We start from the raw sequence: 15307 nt of genomic DNA on the forward strand, positions 1-15307 counted from the left end.
AGCGACTTTGAACTACCAATTAGCTGTGTCTGTTCTTGCCTGTTAATCCTGTTGGCCTTGGAAGCACTTCTTAACACCTCCCCAAACCTCCAAAATACCTGAGTTAGTAATTAGACATGCCAGGCGGTTGCGTCTGGCAGCACTCGGGAGGCAGAGGCAGGTGGATCTCTTGAGTGTGAGTACAGCCTGGTCTACAGAGCAAGTTCTAGAACAGCCAGGATTGTTACACAGAAAACCCTGTCTGGGGGGGAAAATTGACATAATTACTCAATGACGTCATCTTTTGTCAGTGTATAACTTTGATGTATTAAAGGCACCACTGCATATTATTCTAGGAGTTTATTCTTGTTTATGTATGTGTGTCCACTTGTGGGTATGTGAGTGCGCATGTAAGTGCCCATAAAGGCCAAAAGAGTGTTGTATCCTCTGTAGCTGAAGTTACAGGCAATTGTGGGCCATGTGTGCAGGTGCTGTGAGTTAAATTTGTGTCCTGTGGAAGAGGAATGAATGTGCTCTTAGGCACTGAGTCATCTCTCTGGGCCCCTAAAGATGCCATTGTCATCAGTCAAAGTATTTAAAAGACCTGTTAGTGGGTCAGCGAGATGGCTCAGTGAGTAAAGGTGGCTGCTGCCAAGCCTAGTAGCTCGAGTGTGATCCTTCGCCCACATGATGGAAGGTGAGAACCAACCTCCTGAAAGTTATCCCTCTGACCTTTACATATTTCATGCATTCCCACACACTCACTGTCTAAATAAAATGAGCTTTAAAAAAATCCATTATTGGTTTGACACACTTGTCTTCCACAAAGCAATAAATAAGTAATAGCTTTGCTATTATTCGTATGAACTAATTTTGGGGGGGGGGGGCATGGTTTCTCTTTGTGGCCTATACTAGCCTTGAACTTGCAATCGCCTGCCTCAAACTCCTTAATGCTAGGTTACAGCTGTGCGCTATTGTTTCTGGCATAACCTTGTTTCATTGTGTATTCTGTATATAAAAGTGAAACTCAGAAAACCTTTTGAAGAAAGTCATCCAAAGAACTAAAGGGTTTCCAAATAAGCTAATAGTTTAGAGAGCAAGACATATTATATATATTAGACCAATTCTGTCATGTGGACCTGAATGGAGACCAGGTGTCTAGAAGGAAGTATTACTAGACTGGAAAAATAAGTGTTAGGGTAAGCTTCTAACACCAACAGAGGATTAAAGATGCTGAGTTTGGGACCATCCTGGTCTACATCTATAGTTTCAGGCCAGCCTGAGCTATATAGTGTGACACAGTCTCAAAAGGAAGAAAACTCTATGCGGGTTTTATCTTACAACATGGAAGCAAGAAAATGGAAAGCGACTTAGGAAAGGGTCAAGATGGAGTTTCAAGTCAGATTTAACAAACTGTCGACGAAGGTACTTTGCTCTTACATATTCCAGTGGGGAGTGTGTAGAGATTTGTGTCTATGTTTCTAGCGTTACAGCAGCAGTGTAGGAATACAGTCTAACATGGTAAGACTGGCTATATAAATCAGATTAACACTTCATAGCATGGTTTTTTGGTTTGGTTTGGTTTGATTTTGATATCAAAAAAGAGCAAGAGGGGCTGGAGAGATGGCTCAGAGGTTGAGGAGAGCATTGCCTGCTCTTCCAAAGGTCCTGAGTTCAAATCCCAGCAACCACATGGTGGCTCACAACCATCTGTAGTGGCGTCCTGGTGCCCTCTTCTGGCCTGCAGTCATACACACAGACAGAATATTGTATACATAATAAGTAAATAAATTTTTTTTAAAAAAAGAGTAAGAGTAGTAGGGGAAACCCCTGTGTTTTCCCAAGCACAGTGAAAGTTGCCTCTTCTCCTAGGTGTGTGTATGTGTGTATGTGTGTGTATTAGTATGTTTTGTCATTTCAAAAACTTGTGTGTCATTCACATGTGCCTTGATGTAGCTTGTCCTTTTCTGTGTGTGTTTACCGCTCTTGTGTCCTGGGCATGTGTGCCTTCACTGCCTCCCACTAATGTTTTTACTGGTAGGGTGGCATACATGAAGGAGAACAAGTTGTCGTTAGACAGACGGGAAAACCCCTGGCTGAAGATGTGCTATCCTTGCCCTGCCCCCTGCCCCGCCGTGGAATGGTTGGGTTTAGTACATACTAATGGCAGCTACTGCAGTCATTCTGTCTGCTTCTCAGCGCGTGATTCCTCTTTCCTGTCCCTCTGAAACAAAGAAGTGGAATAGCCTTACGGAAATCTTGATCACTGCTTAGCACCCAGGTATGAGAAAGAAACCAGCTAAATGCTTTTATGGCAGGGTGTCAGAAACTCCTAACTTAGAAAGAGAGGGGAATCTTGTATAGCTGAGCAGACTTTCAGAAGCCACCTGGTACAGGTGAAGCTTTATCTAGTGGTCACTAAAGTCCACCTCTTCACAGGTTTCCTGCTTTCTGCTGACCTTTGGCCTTTCTTCATAGCCTGTTGGCTACTAAATGTAAGCATTTATGGCTTATAATGTGTCAATCCAAAGCATTCTCTTCCCAGATTATGCACTCTGTCCTGCCGTCCTTTTAATCCCTCACCCAGTACTGCCCAATCGTATAAGCACCTGTCCCTTTTTTGACATGTTCCCTTGGTTGCAATGCATCTTGGTAAGTAGCATTTGCTTTGCGCACACAAGAGGTTTAATGATACAATTGATGCTATGCTATAAATGTCTCCTGCCTTTTCTGTTTGGGTCAGTCTGCATTGTTCTGTGTACTTTTGTGCCTCTGAGGTCTGTTGCATCGTTTTCCTGAGCGTGATCCTATCCCCCTCTAAATTACTCATCCCTAGAGGCGGATACCCTAGTTCACCCTTAATTCCTTATTACCCACAGCAAAAACAACCACAAAAGCTGTAGGTCGTCTCTCTGGGAATTACTTGTCTATCTTTGCCTGCTGGTCAGTTGTACGTTCTGTCTTCATTGTAGACACTATTCTCTTGTCAGTCTTAGATGTCATATTTATATATAATCCGTTCCCTGTCTTTTAGCTTTGTGTATGGCGTCCTTACTGAACAGAAATCCTTGGTTTTTAATAGTCGAATTTAGCAAGTATTGCAGCACACACTCGGGAGGGCCAAAGCAGGAGAATTATGAGTTTGTAGATTAAGCCTAATCTACATAGTGAACCTGGTCACAAGGCTTGGGGCAGGGGGTGAGTGAGAATATCTAGTGTTTCAGGGGTTGCTTCTAACATGCTTCCTATTCTAGACCACGATCTTTTTCCCTTGAGATAAAGCTTGCCTTATTTTCTCTTCTGTCACTCATCTGTCGGTTTTGTTTATAACGCATTTCCTGGCAGGCCACCTAGTAATCCTCCCCATCAATTTGTATGTGCCAGTTTTGTCCTCTGTCCAGTTTCCATGTACAGAAGGGCATGCTTCTGAGCTCTGAGAATATGAAACTCGATGAGACTTGCTACGTCTGCACCAGCACCATACTGCTTGCCATTCCTGGAGACCTTAGAGTCACCGCTTTCCATTGAGTCTCAGTTGTCCACAGCCCGCCTTGGGTTGAGTAAGCCAATTCTGATTTTTTTTTTTTTGTCTGTTTTGTTTTTTGAGACAAGGTTTCTCTGTGTCACAGCCCTAGCTGGAAACTAGCTCTTGTAGACCAGACTGGCTTTGAACTCACAGAGATCCGCCTGCCTCTGCCTCCTAAGTGCTGGGATTAAAGGTGTACACCACCACTGCCCAGCTGATTTTTATTGTCATATAAATTTCACATTGTGTGGGGCTGGAGAAGGTCGCTTGGTAGTTAGGAAACACCTCTTCATGCAGAGGACTCAGCTGGACCCACATTGCAAGCTAACAACTATCCATAACTCTGGCTCCAGGGGATCCAATGCTTCCTTCTTAGCGTGGTGGGCACGAGAAATGCACAGGTATACAGACATACATGGGAAGCACAACTTATTTGCATAAAAGTGTAGAAATCTTATATTTTTTTTAAAAAAAATCACAATTGGTACTTGGTACGGGTAGCCATTCCTTTAATCCCAGCACTCTAGTGGACAGAGGCAGGTGGATCTCTGTGAGTTCAAAGTCAGCCCTAATCTAAAATATCCAGTTCCAAGATAGAGGTATACAATATGAGACCCTCTCCAAAATAAAAGGAAAAGAAACCACCTTTGCATTAAAAAAATTAAACTGAATGGATAGAGAGTTGGCTTAGGAGTTAGTTAAGAAGCACTGGCTTCTTCCCTCCAGATGACCCTGGGTGGGATTTTCAACATGCACTTGACAGTTTGTAACCATCTGTAACTCCAGTCCTGGAGGACCCAGTGTCCTCTGGCCTCCTTGTGGAACAGACGCATACATGGTGCCAAATAAGCGTGCAGGCAAGAAACCTATACACATTTTTTTAAAAATTAAACTTTCCTTAGTTACTTTTCTGTTGACTATGAAGAGACACTATGACCAAAGCACTTTTAAAGCATTTAATTGGGGAACTTTCTTGAAGTTTCAGGGGCTTAGCCCATTTCATCATGGCAGGGGAGCATGGCAGCAAACAAGCAAACATGGCACTGGAGCAGTAGCTAAGAAGCTCACATCTGATCCACAGGCATAAGGCAGAGAGAAAACTGGGCCTGGTGTTGATTTTTAAAACCTCAAAGCCCACCCCAAGTGACCACCTTCAAACGAGACCCACCTCCTGAATCTTCCTTCCCAAAATGGTTTTGCCAGCAAGGGACCTAGCATTGAAATATATGAGCCTATGGAGGCCATTCTCATTCAAACCACCACAAGTTGGAATTTTTTTTAAATTTATAAAGTGGTTTAAGAATAGAATACAGGGCCGGGTGGTGGGGCACACGCCTTTAATCCCAGCACTCGGAGGCAGAGACTGGCAGATCTTTGTGAGTTCCAAAGCCAACCTGGTCTAAAGACAGTTTTCCAGGCAGGCTCCAGAGCTACACAGAGAAACCCTGTCTTGACAAAACAAAACAAAAAAATAGAATACAAATTTCTTTGTGGTATAATTGATCATTTTTTTCAGATGGTTTTTGCCTTCTGTGCTCTATGCTTTTCTCTGTAAAGGTCTTACATACTGTAGTTTAACTTACTGATGGTATAGTTCGTGAAAATATCCTAGTCTCTATTCTTTGATTTTTGTTACTTGTGTTAAAGAATGTTGTTAGTCGAGCATAGGTTACACACTTCTGTAGCCCTAGCTCTCAAAAAAAAAAGCTGAGCCAGAAGGATCTTGAGTTTTGAGATCAACTTGTCCTCACAGAGAGACTCTGTCAAATGTCCTAAGCAGGAGCTGAAGGGGGTAGTTAGGCCAGAGAAAATAATAAGGGAAAAAAAGGAAGTCGTATTAGTAGGGGGGCTAGAGAGATGGCTCAGTGCTTAAGATCACTTGTTTGCTCTTCCGGAGGACCCAGGTTTAATTACGAGCACCCACATGGCAACTCATAACCATCTGCAACTTCCAGGATATTCCAGCGCCCTCTTCTGGTTTCCCTGGCACCAGGCAGGCACATGCTATACAGACATGCATGCAGGCAAAACCCACGTACACTTAAAATAAAAATTAAAGTCCTTTGATTATTGTGTGTTTTTAAAGTATTAGACTTGAGGGTGGTAGGATAGAATTCTTTTAATGGAAATAATCCTAGGAAAGATAAGGAGAAAGAGTTGTATGCATGGTACTTAAAATGGAGCTCCTGACTGAGCTCATGCTGGTCTCCTCAAGTCCCTGATCGCTGAGACTGCGGCTACCCTCGCCAGTTTACTACTGATTCCTGTCCATGCTGCACTGTCTTCTTCCTACCCCTCATCTTCCTTCCTCCTCCCAATGCTGCAAATGTGCCCTTGTCCTTTCCTTTCTCCTTGTCCTCTGCTTTCCCCTTCTTCCTCTTTCTTTCTTCTTTCTTTCTTTCTTTCTTTCTTTCTTTTTCTTTCTTATCTTTCTTTCTTTCTTTCTTTCTTTCTTTCTCTCTTATCGTTTTTCGCTGTGGCTAGAAATAGGGCCCAGATACCACTGAGCCGACGCGCCAGCGCTTGCCACGTATCACTCCCTTTCCTCACATCCCCCTCGCTGCTGACTGTGTGGCGGTATCTGGCCTTGAGTAGAAAGTCTTTCTGTTTCAGTTCCCCGAGTGCTGGATTACAGGCTTGCACCACCACACCCAAATGCCCATGAATTTTCAAATTTGATGATATACCCGGCACTTTTTGCTAAACATTTTTAATTTTGATGGTAGTAGTATTGGGGATTGAACCCAGAACCTCACACACAGAAAGTATGAGCTCAACGCACGAGCTATATCCTGTCATTAAACTGTCATGCTCTAGTAATTCCTGTTACTGTCCAGTGAAATCTAATCAAACCCAAGAGTTACTTTTTCAGAACTGGGGTTCTGTGGGTTGAGTGCAGGGGCCAGAGCTCAGCAAGCGCTGTGCCGCTGAGCTACATCTCTGGCCCCAGACCACATATCAACACAGTAATGGTTTATTTCCTCATCTAGATCTGGAACTTTGGTTCTGGGAACCCTAGACTGGGTGTCCATCATGACTTTATTAAGTGTGGGGCTTATTCTGATTTTAGTTGTGTTTTATGAGATGGGCTCAGGCTGGCCTGGAACTCGGCCACCTTCACCTCCCAGTCCGGGGATTACAGACGTGTACCAGTACCATCTCGCCCAGCTTGCAGTTTTGATGTATACTATTTATGAAATAAAGTTGCTTGGGAGTGTAGATCATATGCACACAGAAACTGAATTATTTCAAGTATGTTTTCTAAGGTTTACATAAAGCAACACTCACAGAAAGTCCTTAGACATGCATCCACAGTTCCCTTTATGTGTATCATGCTTTATATCTCTTTCTCAGTTTCCACACTCTGTTTTGCTTATGCACATCATCTTTTCGCTTTTATTCAATCTTGTCATTCCTCCCTACGAATTTTTCAAAAAATTCTGAATGTCACTGGGTAACATGCTCGTTGTGGTTGTATTTTTTTAAAGTATCTATGTGTATGAGTGCTTTTCTTGATTGTAGTTACGTGCACCACATACATGCAGGAGCTACTCACGGAAGCCAGAAGACACCGCATGCCCGTGAAGCTGGGCCTGCAGTAGGTGGTCGAAGCTCTGCAGACTGTGCTCACGTCCTCTGCAGACCCACGCGTGCTCCTAGCTGATGAGCCGCCTCTCTATGCCCCTCGTTTTCATTTTTCTTAGTGAGTATCTAACCTATCCTCACAGTGATAAATGGCATCTTATTACTCATGTTTACCTTTCCCTTTTTGTGTGCCTGTTAAGTAGTATATTAAGGGTAAGATATTTGTATATTCCCAATTTATCATAAAATTATGTATTTCAGAAAGTTTTCCAGATGGGCTTTTGTGGACTAAACTTTCTAAGTTCTAGTGTTTAAACACAGTTGAAACTGTGATCGTTATGTTTTCGTTTCTCACTGAAAAGTGTAACTTCATTCCTTTCCTTCCCTTCCTGGGGCCTCTGTTCAAGAAAATAATTTCATTCTAATGCTTTGTTTTGGTGCTCTCAAATTTCACTGTTTTGTGTCCAATTTAGTTTTGGGTTTTTTTTTTTTGTTTTTGGGTTTTTTGTGTTTTGTTGTTGATTGTTGTTATTCTTCTTTTGGTTTCTGTAGCTTTGGAGCCTGTTCTGGAGCTAGCTCTTGTAGACCAGGTTGGCCTCGAACTCACAGAGATCCGCCTGCCTCTGCCTCCCGAGTGCTGGGATTAAAGGCGTGTGCTACCACCTGCTCAGCTTGGTTTTGTTTTGAATTTTATGTGCATTGATGTTTTGCCATGGGTTTTGGGTCCCCTGGAACTAGAGTTACAGACAGTTGTGAGCTGCCATGTGGGTGCTGGGAATTGAACCCAGCTCCTCTGGAAGAGCGGTCAGTGCTCTTAACCACAGAGGCATCTCTCCAGCCCCAAAATACGTTATTTTTTTTTTTTTTAAAGAATATCTGAGTTTGCATCTTCCAGGCTTTAGGGACATTACTAACCTAAGACCACTCCAAACTAAGTTTTTAGCTCAGGATTTCAGTACCACATGGAGTGAATTTTAATGTATGTGCATGGTATGTGCAAGGTTAAAAACTCTTGTGGGAGTTTTTTTTTAATCACCCGAGAGTTTTCAAGTGACGAAAAATCCTAGAAAAAAGCCAAAGATAATCAGTTTTGTTGTTTTGTTTGTTTTGTTTTTGTTTCGATATTTTCATTTCAGCGAGAAGGCCCCTCCTCCAGCCCTGCATTCTGTAGGACTCTTTGGCCTGACCTCCTGCTGTGCCAGACTGAGGCTTTGTTCCCAGAGGCAAGTTCAAGTGCACAGTCCAGCCCTCCCTCCCCTCAGTGTAGACTGTCGGGAAATGCTGCAGCAGGGAGGGTCTCTAGCCCGTCCCTCCTCCGGCCTCTGTGTTCTGGTCTCCTTTCCCACTTGTTTTCAGCTGAATCAGCCTCAGAAAGTGGTTTTAATTTTTGTTGTTGTGTTGGGGTGGTTTTGGTTTTTCAAGACAGGGTTTCCTGTGTAGTCCTGGCTGCCCTGGAACTCACCCTGTAGACCAGGCTGGCCTCGAACTCACAGAGATTTCGCCTGTCTGCCTCCCGAGTGCTGGGATTAAGGTGTGCGCACCTTCTGCCCAGCCAGAAAAGTGGTTTTATGTTAAAGTTTCACAAATACTTAAAGGTGTTCTATATTGACAGAAATCTCTGCCACAGCTAATTGTATATAATGTGAAACCTATACATCCTCTGTATTTTTTTATTGAAATGCCCATGTAAGAATACAATATAAAAAACAGTTAATAGTTCTGTTTAACTATCTCCACACAGCACAGTTCATACAGGCAACTGTTGTGTGACACCCACTGGTTTCATCCGATAACGTGCTTCAAGAACAGGCCGTTCATGAGGAGAGAGATTAACCGTGGTCACTTCACTAAGAGTGGGGCCTTCTGTGTCAGTTCACCAGAGACCCCCAAAGGCTGAGAACAAAGCAATAGGTGTCCTTCCAAGTTCTAAGGGGGAGGAGGGAGCTGGATGAACACATGCAGCCGTTAGCTCTGTCCGGAAGGACACTGCATCTACCATCGGGGCTGCCCCCATGGATCAGGAGAGGATTTCTCTGGCAGCAGCTCCTCTTCACTTGAAACCCAGTGAGGGACCTTCAAGAGACTTGACAGTGTGACCAGCACACCTTCTATAGTTTGAGGGGACTTGAAGTTTTATCATACGCAGTCCTGAAAGTCTCCAGATGAACAGTCGGGGCCGCACCTGCAGAAGACAGAGCAGGCTCATGGATCATGGCATTATCAGAGTCTCCATGTGCCTCACTGAGGAAGGGAGGCCAATTTGACTGTTTTCAAGAAGAAATTCATATGAGATCCTGGATCCAGTTCCACGCACTGCTGGGGTGCGGGTGGGGGGAGGAATCCACAAAGGGAGGACTCAGTAGGGATGGGATAGCCCAATAGAAGGGAGAATGCTGGGAATGAAGGTCTGGACAAAAACCCCAGCGTGCAACTAGCGAGCCCCCCCCACAGAGGCTAGGGACCCGGAGAAGCTTTTGCAAACCCGTGAAAAGAAAAAGCGCTACAAGAAAAAAAGCACGTTCTCAAATCAGTCGCTAGAAATGGCGCTCACTGGTGTCCATCTCCAATGACCAAGGGAGACCTGGCCTCTGCTCCTAGCACAGAAGCTAGAGAAGCATGAGGAGGGGAGTGTGGGAAACAGAAAGCGCGCTGACCAATGGCCCTTCTGCCACACACCTCCCGGCCGACACAGCAGAGTTTTCAGTGACAATGACCAGTTTATGTTTTGATTTGACTGTGTCTGAGACTGATACCTAGAAAAAGAGATTTTTAATAATGATAATAGGAAAAAAAATCACAAAACCTGTGTGCTTACCCAGAAGAGAGAGCTGAATTTCATCCAGGTGTAGAAAAGAATATACTGATGCAGCAGCCTTATGGGAGCCCTGCTGAGAAGTGAAGGATGCTCTCCGCTGGTCCTGAGCTTGTTCAGCAGGAAGCTTGTCAGCAGACCAGCTTGGCTGTGTTCAGAGCTTGCTGGCTGCAAGTGCAGCCTGGGGCACCCCTGCGGGCGAAGGGAACATCTCATCCAGTTAGGTTTGGTGTTACAGTAGGTACACACTGGACCTTTTCAGGAACCAAAGATGGTCCGGCATTTCCAGAGGAGCTGTGTGAACCACCTCCAGTTCATAGCAGGAGAGGAAGGAATCCCCTTGGAGGTTCCTGTGGCTGAGGGGAAAGAATAACTTTGTCCCTGCTTGCACTTAGTATGTCCAGCTTGCTAGTTAATCATCACATTTTCTTCTGATTATAATGGCCGCAATTTGGATGCTACAGGTTTGCTATCAACAGAATGGATTTGGTTAAAAGACCTTATCTGGGTATGATGGCATTCGCCTGTAACATGGAGGCTAAGGCGGGAGAATCCTTAAGTTTGAGGTCAGTCTGGCCTACAAAGTGAGTTCCAGGCCAGCGTGTCTGAAAACAAAATTAATTAGAATTAGGACCTTTAAGTAATAGGATGAGAATAGGCACGAGCCTCTCCTCTCGAGCTGGCAGTGTAAAATTGACAAGCTGTTTTGACATAGACTGCTCTCCACCCACCCTCAATGCCAGAGCTGTTGGGATGCTGCAGTGTAGTTCTGTGCTTTGGGTACCAGCTTTCATTCCCGTGTCCTTACAGGTTCCCCTGCATACCATAGAAACAAAAGTAGAGACTGGAGAGATGCCTCAAGCCGTTAAGAACACTGACTGCTCTTTCAGGGGACCTGGGTTCATTCCCATCACCCACATGACAGCTCACAACTGTCTATAACTACAGGATCCCAACGCCTTACTGAAAATATATACAGGCAAACACCAATAAAATAATAAATTTTTTTAAAAAGAGCCTAACAGTATAGAAATTTCCACTTACCAAGCTTTCTGCCGTCACGGTCTGGCTGGCAGTTCTTCCAGTGCACTCAAGCAAAGCCTCGGTAAGAGGGAAAAGACTGTGTGTCACTGGCTACTCAGTGCAAGTGGGGACTGTGATATGCATACCGTTTCCCTGTTAGCCTCCAAGCCATCTGTCTGTCCCGTTTCCCATAACTTGGGCCACTGAGATAAACCACAGAGGAATCCGTGCACTTTTCTGTCCAGGTGACAGAACAACCATGCTCCTGTACTCTGGAACCCTGTGTGGCTGCAAACCCCCCTAACCCTACCCTGCAGCCCTCTGTGCCCTGCACGCAGCTCCTCCCAGCTTTGGAGTCCTGCAGTGGTCCTTGTTTTCTCATAACCTTGACTGATCCAGCTACCTAGCTGATGCACAGAAGAAATGTACTTGTCTTTAAGTTAAAGGTGATTTTTTAAAGCTATAAGATGCTGACATTTAAAAGAAAATGCTATGAGGAGAACTTGACAATGGATGTTTAGAAATGTTTATCACTATGTGACTTTGTTGTCCAAATAATGTGCTAAAGAATGACTTTTCAAAATACCGAAACATACTGATTACATTGTTTTCAATAAAACAATCTTTTTACTGCGCGAAATAGGAGTTTTTACTGTTAGTAAATAAAAGTATTTTCTAAATATTGTTTAGTTTCTGAAGTAGCCCTCATTTCTGCTTTGTGAATGCTTTAAAATAGCCATACTATGTTGGTTCAGTACTTACTACACATCTGTAATTTAAAACTACAAGCACCTACAGAAGGGGGGTACAAGACTTGGGCACACAACCCAGAAAGTCTTAGAACTGCCTGTTGTAGGGTGCATGTTAGCAGACAGCACCGCAGTCAGAGGAAGGTGTGTTTACACTCTTGTTTCTCTTTCATTTGTGTGTATGTGTGAGTGTGTGTCGCGTGTGTGGATGCCCACAGAGGCCAGAGAGGATGACAGATTCCCCTGCAGTTGGACTTACCTGTCGCTGTGGAAGCTGAACTCCCTGTAGCCCCTCACGCTCTTGTGTACAATTTCCCCCACATCTTGAACGTGTAGACAGGTAGTCACTGCCATGGTTGGACACAGTAGGGATGGGACCTACAATGGCCTAGTTCCCTAGTTTCAGGGCATCGGAAGCTGATAGTGCAGAACCCCATTATAGAGAGCTGGATGGAGACATGGACATGAGCTCTCCGTGGTGACGGCAAGTGGGGGCCTCTACTGAAGAGTACCAACAGCCTTGTCTACTAGCCACTTCCTCACCTCCAGCTCAGTAAAGACTTGGGAAGAAGAAGCAAACAGTAAGGACTACAACTGCGAGACTGTCTCTTCCAGTAATGTCAGAAACTGCACCCATACTGCCCCACTAACATGAGCTGAACAAGGACAAAAGAAACGTACCAGAGTGGATGGGGTGGGAACAACCATGAGGCCTCAACACTATAGGGAGTAAGCAAGGAGAGCTCAGAGTGAGACAATTGTGCTCCCTGCGGAAAAGCACCCACCAGTTGGCTCTCTCCCATACTAAACGGTATTGGATAACTGAAAACATACAAGTAGCATTATACAGACTAAGCAGAGTTGAATTTAGGAACATACACATGCACCACACCAATAATGAAAAAAAGAGACCATGAATTTGAAAGCACTAGGAGGGGTTTGTGGGAGGGGAAGAAAGGGAAGGACGAAAAGTTGTGTGATTATAAAATCTCAAAAGGAAAAGCAATTTAAAGGAAGTGTGGGCCGTTGTTCTTTCACACACACGCACGCTGAAAGCACCAGGTAGGGTAGGTCACAGGGGGGGCTGGCTGTGCTCAGCATCACATTGTCAGTAAAGACCCCTGAACACCTTGCAAAGCCCCGGATCCCAACAACCCCAGCTTCATCGCCAGCGGAAGTTGTCACTAGGAAGGTTTAACACTCTGACTGGAGCAGAAAGCTTGGTGAGTAGAGCTGGGGAGCTACTTGCTTGCTTTTATTTCCTTAGCACCTACGAAACGGAAGAGGACCCATAGCCGGTTGCTTAATAAAATTCATCAACATAGCTGCTATTCATCCCCGCCCCAACCAAGATGAGCACATGACCCAAGTCAGTGCAGCTGACAGCTCCCATCAAGGCTGTGACTTTAGGATCAGGACTTTATTCTGAGAGAAGCCGGCTTCAGCCATTGTCCCTGGGTATCTGACGGTGTTTGGGCTGTTCTATGTAACAACACAGCTAGTGGCCTTTGGGAAGAGGGACTCAATTGAAAGAATGCCTCTCCATCAGACTGGCCTGAAGCCTATTTCTTGACTGATGATTGATGGGGAGGGTCCAGTTTGCTATGGGTGGTGCCACCCCCTGGGCTGGTGGTTCTAGATTGTATAAGAAGCGGGCTATTAAAAAAAGGCTAGGCTAAGGTTTAGCCCTCACACTTGGCCTATTTACATATTAAATGATGTACTAAAAGTAGAGCCCTTTGAGAAGACGACTAGACATCATGCCTAAAGTAACATTGATAGGTGGTTTTGGCTAGAGTTCCTGCCTCTAGTTCCTGCCTCCATTTCCGGTCCTAACTTCCCTGGTGATGGACTAAACTTGTAAGATGAAATGAACCCTTTCCTCCCCAGATTATTTTGGTCCTGGTGTTTTATCAGCACAATAGAGAAACCCTAGCTAAGGCAGCAGGTGACCAGTGGCTGCCAGTGCCCCGAGTCAGCCCTGAAAACTGCAATGACTACGCCTAGGATGTTTCCACTGGACTATGATCCACAGTAGGTCGTCAGTTATTGGTGTGTGTAGCTTCTGAGCTTGATTAAGTATCATCAGAACTTTCGGCTGGGTGTGGTGCCTTGCACAGGTAATCCCCAGCACCTGTAAGACTGAAGCAAAGCTGCACAAAGGTGGTGCACACCTTTAATCCTGCACTCAGGAGGCAGAGGCAGGCGGACCTCTGTGAGTTCCAGGTCAGCCTGATCTACAAGAGCTCATTCCAGGATAGGCACCAAAGCTACAGAGGAACCCTGTCTCGAAAACCCATGTCTGATGTCAAAACACTCCAGTTCTCCAACTCCTCTCAGCTTTGTTGACTGCCACACACTTCTTTCTCTTGGGCTGGTTCCACCCCCTATTAGCAGTGCTCCTTAGCAAGTATCCCATGACTCTGGAAATCTCTAACATCATGGGTTGTCCAGGGTAATCCAGGCTTCAACTTCACAGCTTCACACAATGGCCTCTCTAGTAGGCCTCCATTCAGGGACACCCATGACATGCCTAGCCTCAGTTGACTTTGTTCATAACTCCATTCCTTTCTTCTGTCCTTAACTCTAAGCCAGAACCACATAGCTGAAGCTGTAAAGTTCCACTGCTCGCTGGGACTGGAACATGGCCCCTCATTCAAGTACATCTTCACTAGCTTTCTGTCTTTACTGGCTAAATGGCTTACCCTGGTAACTTGCTCTGTAGAACCAGGCTAGACTCAAACTCGAGATCTGCCAGCCTCTGCCTCCCAAATGCTGGGATTAAAGGTGTGCACCACCACACCTTGCTCTAAATTTTTCTTTAATTCCTTTTCACAAGTTGGAAACTTATCTGGGTGAGATCTTTTTTTTTTTTTTTTTTTTTGGATTTTTCGAGACAGGGTTTCTCTGTGGCTTTGGAGCCTGTCCTGGAACTAGCTCTTGTAGACCAGGCTGGCCTCGAACTCACAGAGATCCGCCTGCCTCTGCCTCCGAGTGCTGGGATTAAAGGCGTGCGCCACCACCGCCCGGCTTCTGGGTGAGATCTTACCCTGAGGTAATTTCTTAGTTTATCTCCTTGAACACAGGAGCTCCGTTCCACTTCCTGGTGCTCTTTTTCTCCTCAAAATTTACATTTTGTAATTTACCCTGTTCAGCTTGCTCCTTTTTATTATAAATCTTCATTAGAGTTACCACTAATAACCCCATGACAGAGTCTATACCAGGCTGTTTGGGGATTTCTTCTGCCAATGGAATTAATCAAACCCTCTTTACTTTAGCAGATTCTTCAGAAAGGGCAAAAGGCAGACACTTTCCTTACCAAAATATCACAATAAACTATCGATAGGCAACATATTAAAATTCTTCTCCTCTGAAACCCTTTGAGTGAAATCCCCCAACGGTTTCATATGACTCTTAGCACCCCTGTTCTATGCTCCTACTAGGGTGGCTCATAAGGCAGCTCTTAAAGCTTCCACTGCTCCATAAACAAAAGTATCAAAGGTCCAATACCTCCAGAGGAAAACTGTTTCTGGGGTTAACGTTAATTGGGGTGGCTCATTTACCGTTTTCAGAGCTTCGTCTGTTTATATCATGACGGGAAGCATGGTGGCATGATGCAGATGAGCTGAAGAG

The sequence above is a fragment of the Arvicola amphibius genome, chromosome 2, assembly GCF_903992535.2.
Source record: "Arvicola amphibius chromosome 2, mArvAmp1.2, whole genome shotgun sequence".
Classification (NCBI taxonomy): Eukaryota; Metazoa; Chordata; class Mammalia; order Rodentia; family Cricetidae; genus Arvicola; species Arvicola amphibius.